Raw genomic sequence first — 19,629 nt, forward strand, 5'->3', positions numbered from 1 at the left:
GGGACCCTATAGCTGGGTTGGGGGGACTCCTGGGGCTCCCTGATGGTCCCTCTGGCACACGGACCAGAGTGGCAGAACAAGGGAGTTGGGGCAGCGAGACACGGGGAACTGTGGGGGCACAGCTGGCTGAGCCAGCACTGCATCAGCAGGGGGCATCCACAGGCCAGAGCAGAGCTGCCCCCAGGCCCTGGTCCAACAGTGAAAGGAGCAGCCACTGCCCCACCCTGCTCCCGGGTGCGGGGAGGCAGCGCTGGCTGCGTGACTTAGAGCCAGGACGCCTGGGACCTGCAGTGGGGCCGGAGGGGGAGCTGGGGAGATCCTGCTCCCTGGGCCCTCAGCCACACGCCCTGCCCTGTCCCTCCCTTCCCCTGCCTGTGAACTGCAGCAGAGACCTCGGCCAGCCTTTGGCATCGCAGCTCATTGGCCCAGGCACACGCCCAGCAGGGCAGTAGCCGGGGGCAGGGCCAGCACTGACTGAGTGATAATGGGCGGGGGGGGGGGCATCAGAGCTGCAAACATACAAACTCTCCCCCTCCCCCCAGAGGTCACTCCCAGTAAAGGAGGTCACTGCCTTTATCTGGCATCACGCCTGCCAGCACTTGCCCTAGCACAGCCCTGCCGGCGGGCAAGAGGGAGGGGACCACTAGGGTCTGTGGGATGCAGGGGGTGAGGCTTGGCTCAGGGCTTGATCAGACCCAAGGGGGCTGGAGCTGGCTGCCTCATAGGGAGCTGGGGCTCCAGGGGCCCAGGGGGTGGCTCTGATACCCAGGGAAAGGCACTGAGGAGGTGTCCGCCACTGGGCAGGGGCATGTGATCCAGGCCCGTTGGGGCAACGAGCCCAGCTTGAGTCCTGCGGGGCCCTAGGTGCAGCCCGGCTCTGCCCTGCTGCGGACCAACCCTGGACGCACCTCCTATGCAGTCCTGGCTCCACCCCCACTTACTTGGGCACTTTGACTGCAACCCCTCCTAGGACCCCTCCTCGCTTCTGGAGCCGAGGTCCCCACTGGGGGACGAGGCCGAGAGGCCAGGGTGCCAGGCTGTGGTGGGAGGGGTGCAGGGAGCCAGGCCTGGGCCAGCTCCCCAAGGGGAATGTATGGGGGCAGAAGTGGGGGGTTCTCTTTAACCCTTTGCAGACTGGACAGACACAGCCTGGGGCTCAGTGGCTGGATCACATCCCCCCTCAAAGTCAGACGCTGGTAGCAACCTCTGTGTGCCCCCCATGGCTGACAAAGGGGTGACAGGAGAGGGAGGGGGAGGGGCTGTACTTTGGGTCCCAGGCAGGGGAGATTGGAATGGCCGGAGCTGGTAGATAACAGCGCCTGACTGTCCCCTTACCCCATCGGAGGCAGGGTGGCCATGGGGCACAGAGGGCCACAACTCTAGATGCTGTGCCAGAGGCAGGGAGCCTGGCCTGCCCCCTGCCCTAACAGCCAAGCACCTGGGGGTCCCAGCCCCTCTCCTGTCCCTCCCCCAAAAACTGACACCGCAGCCAGGAGTAGAGGGGGAGATGCCTTGTTGAGAAAAGCAGGTGGAGCTGGGGGCAGTGAGCTGTGGGGGGCAGAGTCTCTGGGAGGAGGGGGCTGCTTCTAGGCCTCCTCGGGGGGCAGCTGGTGGAGGGTTTGGACGTCATCCAGGAAGCGCTTGGGGGTCAGGATGTGACGGGAACCTGGCGGGGAGAGAGGTGGTTGGCAGTGGTGGGCACAGTGGGGGAGGCATGAGGTTGGCATCACTATCTCCCCCATCCTTGCAGTTGGACCCTGCTCTAGTGCAGGGGGGGGCTGTCTCCTGCCCCCCGCAGCCTGGCACTGCACCCCTCGTACTTCTGTACCCTGCATGGCCAGGCAAGAATCCACGCGCTGACAGCGTTCCTCACCCTTGGGTCTCCGAGGGGTGTGTGCAGGGGGTGAGCCATATCCCCATGGGTGTTACTGGGGGTGCCTGACTTGGCCCCCACACATGGTTCCAGGGCAAGGAGAGCCCTGGGAAGCCAAAGGCCAGGAGATCTGGTGGCTAGATACAGGCCATGTGGGTAGGGCAAGCACCGCTGTTCCCAGGCCCCCCTGGGTGTGGGAAGACAGAGAGTGGCATGGATGCCCTGTGGGTGCCGGGCAGGCAGTGCTAGGGTCTTCCCCTCCCAGAAGGTCCCGACTGTCCCTGACCTGGGCATTCCAGCCGCCCTCCCCTCAGGACTCGCCTCACTCACCGATCACCACCTCCCACTTGCCCTCGCTGGCCTGGGTCACTTCGTAGGCGCAGCGCATCTCAGACATGGACACCCCACCCAGCACGTAGATGAGGAGGCGTGGGCCTGGCCGGTATTCGGCCGCTGGCTTGTTCTTGTGCCAATGCCTGAAGCAGGCACTGGGGGAGAGAGGGGCAGTGTGGATACCAGGGGCTCGATGAGGGAATGCCAGACAGAGGGGTGGGCACTGCCTGAAGCAGGCATTGGGGGAGAGAAGGGCAGTGTGGATACCAGGGGCTCGATGAGGGATGCCAGATGGAAGGGCAGGGCCTGGAGGAGGTTGGGGGCAGGCCCTGCCCAAGGCAGTGGGACAGGAGACCCAAAGCAGGCAAGAGGGAGTAGGGGAGGGTGGCACCTACCCTGGGCTGGGGGTGCTGCCTATAGCCCGGCCAGTCCCTTCCCTCCATCCTGGGTTCTGCTGTGTTGAGGGACTGCTGGGGGGCGGGAGACATGGTGAGAGGGGTTCAGGGCTCCAGTCTCTTGGGCACCCCCTCCCCTGTAGAGGGCAGGGTCCTGGCCACGCACTCCCAGACACAGGCTCCTACACCCTGGGCGGAGGGGAGGGGATGTCAGGGCTCTGCCCCTCTCAGCCCAGCCAGGCTCAGCCTTACCTGACAGCAGCCTGGGAGCTGGTGGAAGGGACCGGGTCTGAGATGAAGGGCTACAGCTTCCTGTCCAGTCTGTCCTCAATGATGTCCTGTGGGGGAGGGTAGAGGGGAGGACAGGTCAGCAGGGGCCAAGCAGCAGGAACCTTGGACCTGTTGGCCAAGCCAGACCCCATTGGGGGGCAAGGGCTGAATGATTGACAGTCCCTGGGGGGAGCAGCCTGGGGCCCCCTTTCTGGGGTGGCGCATGGGGAGCCAGCAAAAAGCACACTGACTCCTCCAGTGATGCCCCCCCATCTCCCCACATCCCCCTCAGCTGCTCAGTGCCCTGCTGTGAACTTCCCACTCCTCCATCATTATGGGGAGGGCAGAGACCTCCTGCAGCTGAATCCAGGGCCCCTAACTTGGGGCGGGGGGGAGGCTGCCCTCAGTGCCCTTTCCCTGCTGCAGGCAGATCCAGGCCCTGCGTCTTGCCCCATGAGGTGTGTCCCAGCCATGCAGGGGATCCAGGCTATGGTACAGCCGAATGCCACATAATAGGGGCTTTTACATAAATCCGCTGCGTTGACTTGTACAGGGAAGCTTAAGGCCTGACGAGCTGTGGCTGGCGCGGAGAGTGGGGGGGGGGGCAGTGCCCCTGATTGGATTAGGTACGGGATTGAGGCTACCACACCTGCTTGCCCCAAAATCCCACAGGACGAACCATCACAGCGCTGGAGCAGGGGCCTCGGAGCCTCCCGCCTGTGATCTACCAGGGACAGGAGCTTGGGCCAGGGGGTTAATCCCTGGCTTGGAGGATCCCCAAGCCAGTAGGCTGAAGGCAACTAAATGTGCTCCCCTCACCCCCTCGAGGAATGCCCCACAGGCAGGGCGATGAGGAGCTCAGGCCCCAGCAAGCATTGGGGGAAGGAGCGACCATGCCACCTCTCACAAGCTAAGCAGGTTTGGGTCCAGGCAGTGCTTGGATAGGAGACCTCTAAGGAAAAGCCACTGGGTGCTGGGGGTTGCTAGTGAGTCAGCAGAGGGTGCTCTATGACCCCAGTGCGGCACTAGGGGGCGTTGTACTGCAGGGAAAGGGGGGGCTCTGCAGGGGGCGCTCTCCCCTGGCAGTCAGTGCTGGCCCCAGTGCGGCACTAGGGGGTGCTGTACTGCAGGGAAAGGGGGGGCTCTGCAGGGGGTGCTCTCCCCTGGCAGTCAGTGCTGGCCCCAGTGCGGCACTAGGGGGCGCTGTACTGCAGGGAGCGGGGGGGCTCAGCAGAGGGCGCTCTCCCCTGGCAGTCAGTGCTGGCCCCAGTGCGGCACTAGGGGGTGCTGTACTGCAGGGAAAGGGGGGGCTCTGCAGGGGGTGCTCTCCCCGGTCAGTCAGTGACCAGGACTGTGCTGCAGGAGTTTGTCCTTCAGATGAACGACAAACAGCTGCTCCTCACTGGAGGTTAGGCCAAGGACCCTGCCAGTCATTCAGATTCCAGTACCAGTCATGACAGTGTGCTGCCTGGACCCCTGCACTTCCAGCCCCACACTGATCACCTCCTGCCCTAGTCTCAGGCAGTGCTGCTGTGTGGCCGTTAACAGCTGCCTGCCACTCCTCAGGAAGAATTCAGTCCTGGTGAGGGACGCCTGTATGAACCGCCCATGCCCCACCCCAGAGGTGGCAGCATCTCAGCACCGGGTAAGTCAACTCCCCTGTACTCATGTCTATGATTTAAGACCCCTAAGGATGGCAGCAGGAGAGGGCTCTCTGATGACCCCTCACATGGCTGGAGCCTTGTGCAGATACAAAAATATGGATGTGCATCAGCCCACGAGCCACTAGCCCAGTGGTCTCCAAATTGTTTTGATCGCACACCCCTACATAAGTAAACAATTTTTGAGCACGCACCCCCTGCCGCGCTGGCTCCACCATTTTTGCCAAAGCAAAAAAAAAAAAAGCTGTGTGGACTCCCACCCGAAGCGCTCCTCCTGCCGCGCACCCCCAAGGATCCACTTGCGCTCCCCACTTTGGAGACCACTGCACTAGCTGTCTTTTACCTGTATCCACATCCTCACCAGCAGCAGGAAGCGCTCAAAAGGGCTAGTGGGGGGACGGAGAGGGGTCTTGCAGGGAAGAGGCAGCGCGAGGGTAGGGACTGGGGTTAAGGGGCAGCGTGGAGGGGGCAGGGTCTTGAGGAGAAGGGGTAGCATGGCGGTGGGTCTCAAGAAGGAGCAATGTGGGAGCGGGCTCTGGAGAACGGGCAGCGCAGAGGCGGGGTCTCCAGAACGGGCAGCGTGGAGGGGGTGGGGGCTGGTGGGAAGGGGTGTCTTATCAAGTGATGTTCCTGGGAGGTCACGAGCGATGGTACACGACAGCAGCAGAGCATATTGCATCACAGTCGGGTGGAGGGGTGAGGCGCTGGTATGGTGACCAGACAGCAAGTATGAAAAATCGGGACAGAGTGTGGGGAGTAATAGGTTCCCACATAAGAAAAAGTCCTGAATATCGTGACTGTCTCTATAAAATCGGGACATCTGGTCACCCTTGGTGCCAGGGCCCTGCCTGCTCCAATCCCAAATCCTGCAGCCCAGGAGCTGGTGGGGATGCTGGTGCTGCTCGACCTGCAGGACAGGAAGCAGTGCAGTGGGGCAAATGGGTGCCGAACAACCACTGGCTGGCGGCCCCGAGCGCGCTGAGCCCCCCGGGCTGCATGAACCGGACACCGCGGGCCAGGCGCTGCTGGGGAGTAGAGACTGACCTGGTTGTATCTGCAGCCGATCCACTATCTGCAGAAATGGTGGGCAGATATGCAGGGCTCTACACATGGTTGACCCCAAACCAACCCCTCCCATTTGGGCCCAGCCTGCCAGGTGTGACCCCCACCCCAAGGCCAGGAAGCAGATGGCCGGATACCTCCATGATGTCCTTGAGCCTGGGGGTCCAGCGGGAGAGCTGGTAGGTGGACTCCGGCAGCACCTTCCTCTCGGGTTGCAGCTGCTCGCTCTGGGGGAGAAAGGGAGAGAGGGTGAGAGGCAGCAGGTAGAGGGTGTGGGATGGGAATGGAGGGAGAGCGCGGCCTACCTGAGTCGCTCCAGCCAGGCTGGCAGGGGAGAGGCAGAGAAAAGAACAGAATGGATCACTGAGCAAGAGAGAGAGGAGGGGAGAGAGACTGATGGGAGGACAGAGCCGCTTCCCCCAGTTTGCCGCATGGCCACTCCATGCAGTGGTCACCAGCTCCAGCTCCCTGGCGATCTCATAGACTCATAGGTCAGAAGGGACCAATATGATCATCTAGTCTGACCTCCTGCACAAGGCAGGCCACAGAACCCCACCCATCCAATTTTATAACAACCCCTAAGCCAGGACTGAGTTATTGAAATCCTCAAAATTGGTTTGAAGACCTCAAACTGCAGAGAATCCACCAGCAAGCGACCCGTGCCCCACGCTGCAGGGGAAGGCGAAAAACCTCCAGGGTCCCTGCCAATCCGCCCTGGAGGAAAATTCCTTCCCAACCCCAAATATGGCGATCAGCTAAACCCTGAGCATGTGGGCAAGACTCACCAGCCAGCACCCAAGAAGGAATTCTCTGCAGTAACTCAGTTCCCATCCCATCCAACATCTCCCCGCAGACCATTGAGCAGACCTATCTGGTGGTAATCCAAGATCAATTGCCCAAATTAACGATCCTATCATAACATCCCCTCCATATACTTATCAAGCTTTGTTTTAAAGCCAGAAAAGTCTTTTGCCCCTACTACTTCCCTCGGAAGGCTGTTCCAGAACTTCACTCCCCTAATGGTTAGAAACCTTCATCTAATTTCAAGTCTAAACTTCCTAATATCTGAAGTCCTGACCCTCAGGGTCCTCTGCAGGGGCAGAAGAGGTCACCCCAGATGGGGAGTAACTCAGGGGTCCCCCTCATATGGGGAGGGCATCACCCCACTGTACAGGGACAGAGGCCACCTCTGTGCTGGGAGTAGGTCACTGCCATAGGGGCACATCCCCAGGATGGCCTGGACTCCCCTGTGCAGCACAGATCTGCCCCCTGGCATGGGTACAGCTACCGGCCCCTGGCCCCAGTCCCTTACCCCAAGCATGAGGGAGGTGCCCAGGAGCGCCATGTTGCGGATGACGTTGCTCTGCTGCTGGATGTTGGCATGCTGGATCATCTTGCAGAGGGTCTCCGAGCTCACACCTGCATGGGGGAGAGACAGGTCAGTGCTAGCCCCACTGGGACGCACCGACAGCCCAGGCTCATTCAGTCTGTGGCAGTCCTAATTCCAAGATCAAATCCTGAGATCCTGCTGTTCCCACCCAACTCAGAGCTGGGGGTAGAACCCAGGAGTCCTGGCTCCCAGAACCATCCACTCTAGCCCACTGGACCCCATGCAGTTAATAACTGAATTCAGGTTCTTGCTGCTCCTGCCTGCACAGGTTCTCTCGGGTACTGGGAGCAGGGGTCTCTCTAGCTCCCCCCGGCAGTGCAGTGGGAGCCCCCCCTGCCCCAATCTGGGCTCCCCCTCCTGCGGCCAGTCAGGTACAGTGTCAGAGCCGAGGCCTGGCTCTTTAAGGCTGTGAGGCCTTGAGCTGGAGGGAAGGCAACTCCCCCCAAACCATTTACTGCTGCTTAGTGCAGAGGGGGAGGCCTGGCAACTCCACACACTCCCTGGCCAGGAAACTGGGCAGCCAGAGGAGCCACATGAGGGCACCTGGCCTGGGCAATGGGCGCAGAGGCAGTGCCTGAGCAGGGTTACAGGAAGGGCCTTGGAGCAGGGCACTGCCCCATCGAGCCAGCATGGGGCAGGAACCGATGGGGGAAGAGGGACTGTGCCAAGTGTCAGGGTCAGGGAGGTTCCCCAGGCCCTGGTGAGCTGGGGGAAGGGGCTGGATGCAGCAAGAAGCAGGGAGCTGGTCCAGGGAGGACACAAGGGGTGGGCAGGGAACTAGTCGCAGGAGGCTCAGAGGCAGAACATGGTGTCTGAACAGCCTGCAGGAAGGGAAGGATGTTCCCTCTCCCTGCAGAGAACGGGCTGGGGGCTGCTCCGGGTGTGTGTCTCCATTTCCCCTCCCTGCAGAGAACGGGCCAGGGGGGCCGTTCCGGGTGTGTGTCTCCATTTGCCCTCCCTGCAGAGAATGGGCCGGGGGGGCTGCTCCGGGTGTGTGTCTCCATTTCCCCTCCTGGCAGAGAACGGGCCGGGGGGGTCGCTCCAGGTGTGTGTCTCCATTTCCCCTCCCTGCAGAGAATGGGCCGGGGGCCTGCTCCGGGTGTGTGTCTCCATTTCCCCTCCCGCCAGAGAACGGGCAGGCAGGAGCGTGGAGGGTGGACACTGCTGGGAAGGCAGCAGCAGGGAGCAAAGGCCGCACCGTCCGGCTCGTAGATACCGAGAGGTGGGCAGAGGGGAGACAGGGTCGTAGAGCCTGGCTGGACACAGGCCCCGGGAAGCGGTTGGCCGGGAGGTGCCCTGCATGGCTGGGGGGGCGTGCCAGTCTGAGCAGTGCTATCCCCCCCCAGCCCCACAGGCCTGGGCACCGCCTCCAGGAGCACCCCCTGCAGCAGCAGGCCCACCAGTGCTGCCCCCTGCAGACTGTGTCGTTACCGTTCTTCAAGATGTAGAGCAGGATGATGCAGAGCTTGTCATAGGCCTGCACGCTGGGGTCCAGCAGGATGGGTATGATGATTTTCATGGGGTCCTTGATCTTCTCCCCGTCCACGTCCATCCCCATGGCCAGGTCCTGGGGGACGAAGGGGGCAAACACACAAGGCCCAGGTTAGGCCACTCCGCTTCCTCCTGCCCCTGCAGCAGGATGGGAGACATTACGGCCCCATGACCCACAGCTCGCCTACCCCCCTGTGCCCCCTCCCTGGGGTCAGCTCCACCTGGGGTGAGCAATGGGCCTCCAGGGAGTAACCTGAGCCCCATGTCCCCCTTCTGCACCCCTGGTGCTGCATGGGGAGGGCTGGCCCTGGCTCCAGCGAGCCTATGGGTCTGAGACCCCTCTCTCCGGGCTGAGTCCATGAGCCAGACTCTGCCTCCCAGACAGGCTCTGCCCACAGACCCACCTGCTCCACGCTGCACAGCTTCTCCACCGATCCTTTGAAGTGCCGCATGCAGTGCTCGGCCAGGTTCAGATGCGTGGAGTACTGCGGGGAGAGACCAGGGCATGGGGGAGTTTACCGCATCACTAGCTGGTCCAGAGCACCTGCACCTCACAACCCCCAAGGAGGGCACCTCGGCCACAGGGGCAGCCCCAACCAGCTGTATAAGACTAGTATATAGGGAGTGTTTTGCCCAGCACTGATGTGTAGCCACCTCTGGGGTGGAGCGGGGCAGCTGGAGGGGAGGATCAGGAGGAGGAAGCAGCTTCCAAAGCAGCCCACGGTTTCTCTATTAGCCACCATGAGGCTGGGGGCTTGGAGCCCAACAGGTGTCGGGGTACCTGTGCCAGTGGCCAGGAGCTTTCCGTTGGCACATGGCCCAGTGGCACTAGGAGTGGCTCCAATGGGCTGGTTTGGAAGCCCACCAAGGCCCTCTCCCGAGAGCTGCAGCAGCAAGGCGCGGGCGTTACCCAAGGACTGCCATTGCTGGGGCTAACGGGGCAGCTCTGGGCACTGACGGGCAGGCTGCTGCCCATGGTGCCACACAGCACCTGGGAGGAAAATGGCTCTGCCCAGCGGGACAGGTCAGCAGCTCTCATTAGGCAGTAAAGCGGAGTGCTCCAGAGTGCCGTGCCCCCCAGAGAGTCCCTACTGTCCCTCACCAGCCCCACAGACACCCTGCCCCCCCATCACCCCACTGAATGCCCTACCCCCCGCCCACTAACAGCTCCAGCCCCGTTACCTTGTTCAGGTCTTTCAGGTACTGGGGCATCTTCTTCACCATCTGGGACAGGTCCTCGATGTTGACCTGGAGGGAGGCGGTGGTGAGATCCCGGCCCCTCCCAATGCATGGGACCCCCTGCAGGGCAGAGGCCTTCCCTGCGCCAGGGTGGGTCACTCAGGCCACATGTGGCTGTGGCTTGGGTTAGACCTGCTCTTCCCAGGCCAGCTGGAATGAGATGGGAGCCCCACAACCCTAGCGCCCCTGAAGTGTAAAGCGGCAGCAGGCTGGGGAGATGCCAGCATTGGCTCCCTGCAGCTCTCCCTGTGTGGCCCTGATCCTGGTGTCTGACCCCGCCCCATGGGCCTCTGCCCTCCCACATAGTCGGGAGTTGCAGAGCTCTGGCTGGGGGGCAAGGGGCTCCACATACACTTCTTAGCCCTTTACAGGCAAACTCTGGAGCAATGGGATCCCCCCCCACCGCCAAAGCCTCGTGGGGCAGCAGAGCAGCCTCCCCTCCCCATCAGTGGCAGTGGGATGGATCCCCCCGTCCCAGACTCCGCAATCGCTCCCCCCGAAGCCCCTGCCGCACTTTGTCCGTGGTCAGCTTCTTGCTCGCAGAGAAGGTGCGCAGCAGCTCCGTCACCTTCCTGCAGCAGAGAGAGGGGTCAGACTGGAGCCAGGCACTGCCTTCAAGATAGGGGCACCGTGTCCTATGCTACAGGGATAGAGCCCCCACCCCATGGCCACCAGGGTTTTTAGCCTCGAGAGCCTCAGATGGGGCTGGGGGAGTGTGGGGGGCTCTTCCCAAGTTACCCCAAGGCAGAGAGTTCAGTGCACCTCTGGGGGCTCCTGACGCCTTGCTGAGTGGGTCTGGGGGCAGGAGCAGGCCCAGCAGGAGGTCGGTGAAGGACTCTCTCAAGGGGGCTGTGAGGTGCATGGGGATATCCTGGGATCGGGGGAAGACAGTGTCCAGCGGGATCCCCGAGAGGAGATGAAGACAGTGGCTCTGGAAGGGAGCGCTCAGGGGTGGGCATGGAGTGGTGTGTCCGGGGGCAGGGGGAGATGGGTTCTGGGCATGGGTGGGGCACGGTGGGGAGTGTCCGAGGGATGGATGGGGCATGGAGGGGGGTGTCAGGGGCGAGGCTGAGCGTGCTCACTTGGAGACGTCAGCGATGTGCATGTGCCGTAGCTGCACCTAGAGTTCGTCGTCTTCGTCCAGCAGTGCCTGTTTCTCCCGCGAGTCGCTGGTCCCTGTCGCCTCGTACCTGCGAGGGAGGGGAGATGGGGTCAGGTTGCGGCACCCCTCCCCCAAGCATGGGGGCTGGAGAGCAGCGCAGGTGCCTGGGTCACATCCCCCCCCGCCCGCCTGAGGAGGAGTGCGGGGCGCCTCCTGCTGGCAGCCAGGCCCTACTTGTAGGTGTCCTTCTCAATGCTGAGCAGGTCGTAGGCCATGGCCTGGTAGGTGAGCTCGTGCAGCAGTGGGGACACTAGGTCGAAGCTCCGGTCCACAATCAGCAGCTGAGAGTGGGCTTTGTCGGGGCCCTGGAGCAAAGGAGAGAGAGACCCGTCACCCACTCCTCCGGCGGAGGGGTTCTGGCCTGGCTCACACGGCACAATCCAATGGGCCCTGGTGGCCTGAAACTTCACCACCAGCCTTCTCTGTGGCCCAGCCCCCAACCCCAGGGGGAAGCCAAGAGACACTGCCCAAGCTAGCTGGGATGTGCCCTGGGGTCCCGCCCTGACTGGCAGGGAGAGCTCCCCACCCAGCTGTGCTGCAACGCACCCTGCAGGGACAGGCCACCTGCCTCTTGTGCAAATAGCAATGCCCCCCTCCCCCAAACATGCTCTCTACTCGTGCCTCTCCACCAACGGGAGTGTGCCCCTTTCAAGGCAGCCCACCGACTGCCCCCTGCCCCATATGCTGCGTGGGGGCAGGGGGAACTACACCAGAAGGCCCTGGTCAGTCTATCGTTAATGAACACCAGGTCCAGAGACTCTGATACAAGGTCCCAGATGGGGACAATGGGATATTATCCCAATGCCCCACCTTGTATCTGAGCTGGGACCCCATGTGAGGATCTAGCTCCCCACTCCCAGCCTGGGTGGCCTCCCAGCATCCAGCTGGACAGAGATCACTCAAATGGTCAGCATCTCAGACCCACATCATGGGCGGGCTGGCCTAGCCCCTGCTCCCTGCCTGATCAGCATGCACTGCCCTCTTGGCACCGGAGGTGGCGATAGGAGACCAGCCCTGCACTCCCATGGCAGAGGGCTCTGAAACCAGTTCCAGCAGCCCCAGTGGAAAACAAGCCCACCCAGGAGCACCTCGGCAAGGGGGTGCGTCTGCTCTTCGCTGGGTAGCACAGACAGTCGGGGGAGGGGGGAGCGGAGACGTACAGCCCCTGACGCTTCCCCAACTGTCCCACCTCAGTACATGGCCCCATTTTCCGCCACACTTGGAAGCAGAACCTCGGACCAGTCACCACCCACTCGCTGGCAGGTCTCCACAGTCTCTGGGTAAATGGGTTGAGGCTAGGGTGACCAGATGTCCCGATTTTATAGGGACAGTCCTGATTTTGGGGTCTTTTTCATATGTAGGCTCCTATTACCCCCCACCCCGTCCTGATTTTTCACACTTGCTCTCTGGGCGCCCTAGCTGAGGCTGATGGGGAAGCACCTCTCTTGGAAGAGTATCTGGCCCCAACCACTGTAGCACTATCATTGCTTCATCCTGCCTCCCCACACCATGCACGTGGGGCTGGGCAGGGCTGTCACCCCATTGCAGAGGGGGATGAAGGCCCAGAGAGGCTGGGTGACACACCCAAGGTCACACAGGGAGTCTGTGGCAGAGCAGGGACATGAACCCAGAGCTGGCGCCATCATTGCTCTCCAGACCTACCCAGCCTGGGTGGGTTGCTATGCCCAGCGTGCCCCCGCCCCGCCCCTCTCACCTCCCGGACTCGGCTCACACCTTTGCCAATTCAACTCTGCTGGAGGGATCCCTGACTGCAGATGGGGGCTGGCATAACCATTGGGTCACCCCACCTTGCCCAGAGCAGAGGGGTGGTTAGTGCACTGCCTGTGCCAGCTACTGCTCAGGGCTGGCAGCTGAGAAACATCAAGGCAAGAGGGACTAGTGCAGACAAGCCCCAGGGCGCCGTGACTGCGGGCTGGGTGGCTTTGGAGACTTGACTCCTAGAGGCCATGCTACAAGAGACCCTGGGGTTCTGCGCCAGCTGGCAAGGCGGGGGCACACTGGACTGGCCAGCCGGGATTGTGCTGCGTGGAGGAGGAGCTTGAGTCAGCAGTCCTGGCTCTGTGGTGGGTGTGCTGTCTGGATTCTATTGAAGGGGGCTGGACAGTCAGGACTCCTGGCTCCTATTCCTGCCTCTGCCACCTACTCCTGGCATGCTGCTCCATGCCTCAGTTTCCCCCAGGTAACATGGGGATAGTGCTTACACCTGTGACAGGGAGGCTTGTCAAGAGCCTCAGGAATATCCCTGGGGGGGCTCACCGGAGTAAGAGCAGCAGGGTTGCACGGAGCAGGACTTTGACCACCTCAGCACTGCTCTCAGCTCCTGAGAATAGCACAGATCAGACAAGGGCTGCAGGCTGGAGCCAGCTCTGCTGCAGCAAGTAGTTCCGGTAGTTAACAAGCAGGCTGTCAATCCCTTCCCTGTGTAGATAGTTGGGAACATCCAGCCAGGAGCCGTTGGAGCTGGCACAGTCTTTCTGGCTCCCAGGCTGATCTGGGTTGGATTCTTTTCATTTCACCAAGACTGGGAGGTGATACCCCCACACACACCATGATTCTTACCTTCCCTGAGAGTCCTTCCCCCCCCATGCCCCGCCAGAGAAGCCATGCAACATATAGGGGAAACTGAGGCACACATTGGCTTCATAAAAGATATTACAAACATTCCCAGTTGGTCACAGGTGCACAGTCTCCCAGCAGCTCGGCAAAGGCTGGAAGCAAGAGCAGAAGCAACAGGAGGGAGAGATCTGGGCAGGCCTTGGATTTTACATCACTTTGCTTCTCCTAGGGGGACAGGAGCCTCTGGGTTTCCTGTGCGAGAATCCAGGGCAGGGTGGGTTTGCAGCTCCCCTCTGCTGGGGGTGGGACGGGAACGGCAGAAGCTGGGGGGAGCCCACAGGCCAGGGCTGACATTTGGCTAAGGCTTAGAAGAGCTGGATTCTAGTCCTGCTCTGGCAGACTCCCTGCATGCCTCAGTTTCCCATCTGTAACACAGGCCAGCCTGCCTCCCCTGGGAGGCTGAATTCATTAGTGAGGTTCCGATACCATGGGGATGGCTGTAGGAGTGTGCACACAGACAGAAGTGTCCAGGTGTGGAAGAGGCTCCATGTGCAAAGCTTAGTTCTGTGATCAAACTGCCTTGTTTATAAACAGAGACATTGTGCTGGGCACACACTTCCCCAGGCGGTGCCTCAGTTTCCCCATCTGTACAGAGGGGATGAAGACACTGGCTTTTGTAGAGCACTTTGAGATCTGCCCACAGCCAGTGTTAGAGAAGGGCTGAGGCCATTAGTCCCCACACAGGGAATGCTATTGTTCTGCCAACCCCTCAGGATCTCCAAGGGGGTCTAGACCCTGCCAGGATCTCCAGGCAGGTTCGAAATCACTTCTCCTTCCTTCTACTTCTCATGTGCTCCCCCCTCAGTTCTGTCCCATGGCGAGGGCATGGCCGGCACAGCTCACTCACCTCTCCCATGCTGGGCTCATGTACCTTGAACGCCTTGAGTTTAGCCAGCACAGCGTGAGCCAGGTGGAAGTTATCATCATGGTCCCTGCAGCAAAGACAAACCCTGTGGGTCAGAACCCTCTCCTCCCGCAGAGGCACACGCACTTCCTGTAGGAGATGACCAGGTACCCTTCTCCCTCTGGGCACACTCACTTCCTGTAGCGGATGGCCGGGTATCTCCCCCGGCACGCTCACTTCCTCTAGGGGATAGCTGGGTACCCCTTCCCCCGGGCACACTCACTTCCTGAAGCAGATGGCTGGGTACCCCTTGTCACAGTGTGGGGGAGACAAGGCCCTGCACTCCCGGCTTCCTGCCACTCACCATGACTCTCAGCCAGCCAGTAAAACAGAAGGTTTGTTTAGATGACAAGAACACAGTCCAAGACAGGTCTTTCAGATACAGACAACAGGACCCCCTCAGTCAGGTCCATCTTGGGGGCGCCAGGGAGGCCAGGGCCCCAGCTAGGCTCCCCTCCATTTTCTCAGCCAGCTCCAAATTGAAACTCCCCTCCAGCCGTCTCACCCAGCCTCACCCCCCCCTCCCGCCGCTCCTCCTCCAGCCTTTGTCCATTTCCTGGGCAAAGGTGTCACCTGGCTCCAACCCCCCTCCTGGTTCTCATGTTACATGCTCAGGTATCTGGCCTCAAGGAAAGTCTCCCATCCCCAGTGCAGACAGTCCCAGCAAAACTCCCCTGCAACCTTCCCAGGTCAATACTCCCCTCTCCCTGCTGCGTCACAGGCACCCATGGAGTATTCAAAGAAAACATTAAGAACATTCCCACTTCGTCACACCCCTTCCCCCGGCACACTCACTTCCGGTAGCAGATGGCTGGATACTCCTCCAGGGTTTCACACAACATGGCAATCTGCTCTGCCATCATCTCCTGCTCCTTGTTCTTTTCCCAGAAGCGGTAGGGGCTGAACCAGTTGTAGAAGGTCTGTGACCTGTCCAGGGAGTACACCTGGGGAGCGAGGGGAGCAGAGATCAGACCCTGGTGCCAACTGCTGACAGCTAGGCCAGCTGTGCTCCATACCGCGCCCCTAAAATGCGCTGTTGGACCAGACCAGCCAGGCACAGCCATAGGAAGCCCCTAGTGAGGGAGACCCCTTTGCCAGAGCCACTCCTGTTGTGGTAGAGGGACAGCGGCCCAGAGATTCATGCACCAGCCTGGAATGAAGACTCCCCGGTTTCAGGTCCTTACTGAGCTGCAGACTCCCAGGTGCCCTCAGGGGTGTGTCTCTGCCCTGGAGAAGTCAATGTTGGGGGAGGGAGTTTGGCCATGCTTCAAGTCTGGTGAAAACTCCAGTGTAGCCACAGGGAAACCCGGCATCAACGCGCGCCTGTTGTTGTCGCTTATTTCACAGGCCGAACAGAACAAGTCATTGGGGCAAATGTGCTTGGACACCAATAAAACAGTATCGAGCCATGAAGGGTTTGCTGTTGGAATAGGACAGGTGAACCGGCAAACCCTCCTGACGGACACTCAGCTTATAGCAGCCAAAGCTTCTCTTGGCACAGCTGGCACTGGTACCCCAGATGAAATAAGCTACAGTGGCGAAAGGACTGCTTTGCCAGCATAACAGCATTTACCCAGGGGCTCTGCCACCACAGCTGCATCAGTTACAGGGGGATTTTCTCTCTCACGTCCCCGTAACAAACCCATACCAACAAAGCTTTTGTGTGTAGACCAGGCTCATGTTGCTCTGTGCCTCAGTTTCCCCATCAATGCATTTGGGATTGACAACACAGCCCTTCCCCCCAGGGGCATGAGGGGGGAAATCCACTGACGACACAAGGAGGGGATGGGGCAGTTGGGCAAAGGGCAGGTGTGTGGAGTATCGGGCTGTCTTGCAGTCCTGGTATAAACCATCGGTAAGAGCTGGTAAAGCCTCCTCCCCCATACAGCTAAGTCAGTGATTCCACATCTCACAGGGTGTCAGCAACGGACTAGTCCCTGCTTCCCTGTACTGCAATAAACCCAGGGTCCTAGAAGGGAAAGTTTCCCCCCACCCCCCCGAGCCACGTTGAATACTATGGGTGGGGTATCGTAAGTCACCATCTCCGCCCCGCAGCCCAGCTCCATCAAAGCCCGGCCCCCCCCCCCTCACCTGGCTCTCATAGGGCAGGAAGGCCAGGTTGATCTCCTTGAGGGTTTTGATGGCCTTGGAGATCTGTGACTTCCTCAGCTCCTTGAACAGAGGCTCAGTACAGGCTGCAAGGCAAAGGCAGTGGGTGGGCGTGACAGGCACAGGGCTCAGGACCCCCAGCACAGCACCAGCCCCCACAGACAGGGACAGGATGGGCACAGCAGGGGCATAGTGCTGCACACCTGTGGGGAATCTGAGCAAGCCAGCGGGGACACACAGGAGTCAATGATGAGTCCAGCCCCCATGAACCAGAGTCACGCCGGGTTCTCGCCTTCTGCAGCATCAGCAATGGGGGGGGGGCACAATCTCTCCTATGCAGCCCCATCTCACACCCTGCCCTCAACCACTCCACAGGGGGAAGTGACCAGACTGTACAACTCCGGATGATGCACAAGGAGCAACGGGGACTTGGGCTCCCCCTGCGCTGTAATGGGGAGAAGCAGATGTGACCCTGACACACTGGGTTTTCTGGTGGTGTCCCATGCCCCCACCCCAGTTGGGACAGATGGAGCAATGCATGCTGGGAATGGTAGCCAGAGGCCGCCTTTCTGGGCGCACGCTGTGAGCCGTGTTGGCTGGAGGCAGGCCCATGGGGGAAAAGGGGGGAAAGGGATAGGTGGGGTCATTCGGTCTGGCCTGCTGGGGCACTGGCCTGCTGGCAGAGAGAGACCCCCCACCCCCCGTGTGTCGCTGGCCAGGCTCCCAGCTGGGGGATCCGCTGCCCCCTGATACTCACGGCTGATGAAGAAGACGTGAGCCGCCTTGTAGTTGAAGGTGGGGGTGCCCTGGAAGTCACTGATCAGAGCCTGCACCGACTGCAAAGTGGGGAGGGGAGTTGTCAGCACCAGCTGAGGCCCCTCCCTGCTGCCCTAAGGGCCCAGCCCATGCCCAGCCCCTGGGGACTCAGGGCCCAGCATGATGCCATCGGGAGGTGGGCTGGTTTTCACCCCTCTGGCTCTGGGCTCCCTCCCCACCTGGAGCAGGGCATGGGACCATGTGCCCGGGACAGTCTCAGGGCCCAGCCACGTCTCTCGCTGGCACACAAGTGTCCATGCTCAGCCACAGACGGGACCTGGCATTGGCCTTGCTGCTGAACTAAGTGGGCTCTGAGCAGTGCCCAGGGAACAGCTGGCCGAGCAGCGATCCCAGGCAGCAGCCATCAGGGCCTGCTCCCTCCCCGGGCACCACACTGGGCACCTGCAGCCAGGGCCGGTGCAAGGAAGTTTCGCGCCCTAGGCGAAACTTCCACCTTGCGCCCCTCCAGCCCTGCAGCAGCTCTCCGCCCCCCCCTGCCCTGAAGTGTGCCGCCCGCCCCCGTGGCAGCTCCCCACCCCATGGCCTGAGGAGCCCTGCGGTACCTCCTCACCCCCCAGCTCACCTCTGCTCCGCATCCTCTCCAAGCAGGACTGCGCAGTGGAACCCCTGGGCTGGCGGCTGCCGGCAGCAGAGTGCTGACCCAGGGGACCTCCCTGGGTTGCCAGCGGCGCGCCAGGGCATCCCAGAGGATTCCGGGGGCCTGGGGTCTTCAGCGGTGGGGGGCCCCTGCTTTGGCGGTAATTCGGCGGCGGGGGGCCCTTCCGCTCATGGACTTGCCACCGAAGTGCCCCGGAGACCCACCGTGGAGCCCCCCCACGGCCGAATTGCCACCGAAGCGGGACCAGCTGCCGAAGTGCAGCCGGGTCTTCAGCGGTAATTCTGTGGCGGAGGGCCCCACTGCGGGTCTCCGGAGCACTTCAGCGACTGGTCCCAGAGTGGAAGGGCCCCCCGCCACCAAATTACCGCTAAAGACCGGGCTGCATGTCTGCAGCGGATCCCGCTTTGGCGGTAATTCACTGGTGGGGGGTCCTTCTGCCCTGGAGCGGAAGAACCTCCCCGCCAGCGAGGACCGGGAGCAGAAGAAGCTCCGGGGACCGGGCTCTGCGAGAGTTTTCCGGGGCTCCCGGAGCGAGTGAAGGACCCCACTCCAGGCGCCTCGAAAAACGCTTGTGGGGGCCTCTGCGGGGCCTGGGGCAAATTGCACCCCTTGCCCCCCTCTCTGGGCACCCCGGTTGGCGCGCTGACCCAGAGGAAGCCCTGGGCTGCCGGCAATGGCGCCCTGACCTGGGGGACACCCTGGGCTGCCAGCTGCCATGGCAGCGCCCTGACCCGGGGGGCCTCTGGCCTGCCGGTTGCCACGGCGGTGCGCGCTGACCCAGGGACCGGGTCAGTGCGCCTCCGCGGCAGCCGGCAGCCCAGGGTTTCCCTGGGCCAGGGCATCCCCTGGGCTGCTGGCTGCCGTGGCGGTGCTCTGACCCGGGGGACACCCTGGGCTGCCGGCTGCCGCGGCGGCGCGCTGACCCGGGGGACACCCTGGGCTGCCAGTTGCCCCGGCGGTGCGTGCTGACCCAGGGACCAGATCAGTGTGCCTCCGCGGCAGCCGGCAGCCCGGGGTTTCCCTGGGCTAGGGGACCCCCTGGGCTGCCGGCTGCCGCAGCGGCACTCTGACTCGGGGGACCCCCTGGGCTGCGAGCTGCCACGGCGGTGCCCTGACCCGGGGGACACCCTGGGCTGCCGGCTGCTGCCGGCAGCTCATACTCCATCTTTGTCCAAGCAGCAGCTGCCGGTCAACCATTTAAAAAAAAAATTAGGGGGCCCTTTTTGGCGCTCCCAAATCTCGTCGCCCTAGGCAACCGCCTAGTTCGCCTAAATGGTTGCACCGGCCCTGTGCAGCTGTAATGCTGAAGTCACATTCTGAGCAGTAGCTCTTCCTGTCAGAAACAAACAGAAGAACAGATCTTCATCCAGCTCACAATGTGGCTCCCTATGCGTGAGTTGGTGATGTCGAAGTCTCAGCTGTGACTTTAGCTCTTGTCTGCAGCTGTCGTCTTGGAGACGCAGACAGAACATCAGTCCCGTTCCAGGTGGTGCCGTAGTAACAGGGTTAACACAGGAAGAAGATGGAAGAGGCAGCTAATGACTATCCATGCTTGGCGGTGTCAGAGAGCGGGATGTGGGTGGTCAGGTCTAGTGGTCAGAGCAGGACCTGCAGCCAAGAACCAGAGCTGCGGGTCAGAGCCAGGGGCCAAATGCCAGCGCCAAGGGT

At 61.7% G+C, this 19,629-nt stretch overlaps 1 pseudogene; it reads right to left on the reverse strand.

Annotated features, from left to right (window-relative positions):
• Window positions 1-1,508: 1,508 nt before the first annotated feature.
• Window positions 1,509-17,377, reverse strand: LOC127035710 (syntaxin-binding protein 2-like; annotated as a pseudogene).
• Window positions 17,378-19,629: the final 2,252 nt, after the last annotated feature.

Source organism: Gopherus flavomarginatus, chromosome 16, assembly GCF_025201925.1.
Source record: "Gopherus flavomarginatus isolate rGopFla2 chromosome 16, rGopFla2.mat.asm, whole genome shotgun sequence".
In the NCBI taxonomy this organism is placed as follows: domain Eukaryota; kingdom Metazoa; phylum Chordata; order Testudines; family Testudinidae; genus Gopherus; species Gopherus flavomarginatus.